This window comes from Octodon degus, unplaced genomic scaffold, assembly GCF_000260255.1.
Source record: "Octodon degus isolate 3935 unplaced genomic scaffold, OctDeg1.0 scaffold00035, whole genome shotgun sequence".
Taxonomy (NCBI): domain Eukaryota; kingdom Metazoa; phylum Chordata; class Mammalia; order Rodentia; family Octodontidae; genus Octodon; species Octodon degus.
This window is the reverse complement of record NW_004524611.1, coordinates 16366770-16369269: the sequence shown is the minus strand read 5'-3', so window position 1 is coordinate 16369269 and position 2500 is coordinate 16366770.

Below are 2500 nucleotides of genomic sequence, written 5' to 3'. Positions count from 1 at the left end.
TTCACATACTGCCCTCTGAGGAGCACACTGCCTGGCCTCCCAGGCCTTCTGAAATCTAGCTGGAGGCCTTTTTAGTCTCAGAACTCTTGCATTCTGCATGCACCCAAAACCAGCACTAAGTAGATGATGCCAGGGTCTGCTGCAAGCTGAAGCACTAGCTAGGTTTTCCAGTCTCTTAACTGTAGGGGTTGAGCACCGGGATGACTGAGCACTCTGACCCTGTTCCTAAGGAACAAATTCTCTATACCACCACCATTTTGAAACCCAGTGCTGCTGCTGCCATTCTGAAATATGGCACTCTCCTGAAAGCAGTCTTTCACTTTTGTCATTTGGAGGCTGAAAAGGATGGTGTCCTGTTCTTTTTTTTTTTTTTTTGATGCCCTCAGGCCATCTTTTTTTATATTACTGTTTCTTCTTGGCAGTGGTGGTCTTCTCACCTCTATCTTTGCAGTCCACAGCTTTATTGGAGCTTGCTTTCTGGCCAAACTCACAACATTTTAAATCATCCTGACGGGCTCTTTGTTCTTGATTATCCACATAAATCTGACTATAAGCCCCCAACAAAAGCTATGCCACTGCCTCAAGATTCGAGTGCCTTGAAATGTCTTTGGCCAAATTAATCACTTCCCTGTACTTAATCTCAGACTCAGGCAAAGTCTCTGGACATGAGGAAAATGCAGACAAACTTTCTGTCAAGCCATAACACATATCATCTGGAGCCCAACAATCAATACAGTCCTTCTCAGAAGAAACCTCCCAAACCTGGTCTTTACCAACAGGACTTCTATCAACTTTTTGGTCTTCTGAGCTCTGACCAGAATCTCCCATACAAAACAGTTGAAGGAATTTCAGTGCTTCTCTTTCAGGCAACATCTCTGAACCTTTCCTATCTCTCCCCTAAGCTATTCCCACAGGCTCTTGAACCACATGGTCAGGTAAACTCACAGCCATGATCCCACTTCTCAGTACCAATTTCTGTTCAGCTACTTTTCTCTCTTTGCTGGGACAAAATACCTGACATCCAGAATTAAGGAAGGAAAGGTTTATTTAGCTCACAGTTTATGGAGGTTTCAGTCCATTCTCAGCTGATCCCAAGGCAGAGTGGCACATGGCGGAGAGCAGCAGTTCGTGGTGGCAGAAAACAGCAAAATACCCAAGAGCAAAAAGGGTGGGAGTAATAGCTCAGTGGCATAAGTGCCTGTCTGGCAATTGCAAAGTCCTGTGTTCAATCACCAGTATGGGGGGCGGGGAAGGGGAGTAGGAGGTTTTCAAAGGACAACTAGACACAAACCATAACATATATCTTAAAATTCTTCATTTCAGATTGTACAATTCAGTGGCTTTGGTACGTTTACGAGGTTGTGAAATCAACACTGACTAATCCCACATTTTCATCACCCCCCAAAAGAACCCCCTTAACAGTCACTCTGCATTTTTTATCCCCTAATCCCTCATTAACTACTAATCCTTTTTTTTTTTTTTTTTTTTTTGCAGAACCGGGGATTGAACTCAGTCCCCGGCCCCTACTAATCCATTTTGTTTATAGATTCACCTAGACATTTCATATTAATGAAATTACACAATGTGCAGCCTCGCACATCTGACCTTCTTCACTCAGTACCATGTTTTCAAGATCTATCTCAGTTGCAGCTTAAGTCAGTACTTCCTTCTTATGGCTGAAAAATATTCTATTGTAGTGCTATAGCAAACTGTATCCAGTCAAATAATGGACATGTGGGTTGCTTCGCTTTTTGACTATTGTAAATAATGCTGCTGTAAAGGTTCACGTCCATGGTTTTCTGTGATCATGTTTTAGTTCTCAGAGTGTATGCCTAGTGTTGTGGATCAACTCTGCATAGGAACCAGATCAGCCAGATAGAAATTTGAATAGAGCCTTTTATTTACTGAGCTCAAGTCCATCAGCCATTTCTCATGCAGGAGAAGGCTGATCAGCAATCGAACGGAGGTAGCAGGGGGCTACATATAACAGAAATCACATCCAGTTTGGTAAGCGAATTTGTTATCTAGCACAGAACAATAGAAGACTATATCTACTTGACACAGCTGCAAATTGCTCGTAACTAAAGTCTTTCACAGCTTAGTGATAAGTGCATATTTTACAAGACACATCTTAAGCTGACCACGTTAAAGGAGATGGTTAGGGAGGGAGCTTGCTGCCTTGACAAGAAACAGTTATTTATTGTTGAACAGCCTTGAGCCAAGAGGGAGAATACATGTCTTAGAGTAGATTACAGGAAACAGTTTTTTTTAAAAAAATAATTTCCCATAGTTAAGGCACAGAATTCTGTTACCCCTTTACACTAGAAGGGGTACTTCTTGATCCTATGGCAACTCTAAGTTGAACTTGTAGAAGAAGCCCTACAGTGGAGGTCCACCAGCAACCTGTAAGGATCATTTCTCCACACCCTCACCAACAAATACTATTTCTAGAATCTTTCTTTTTACCTCAGCAATGTTGTTTCATAAATTATTGCTTGTA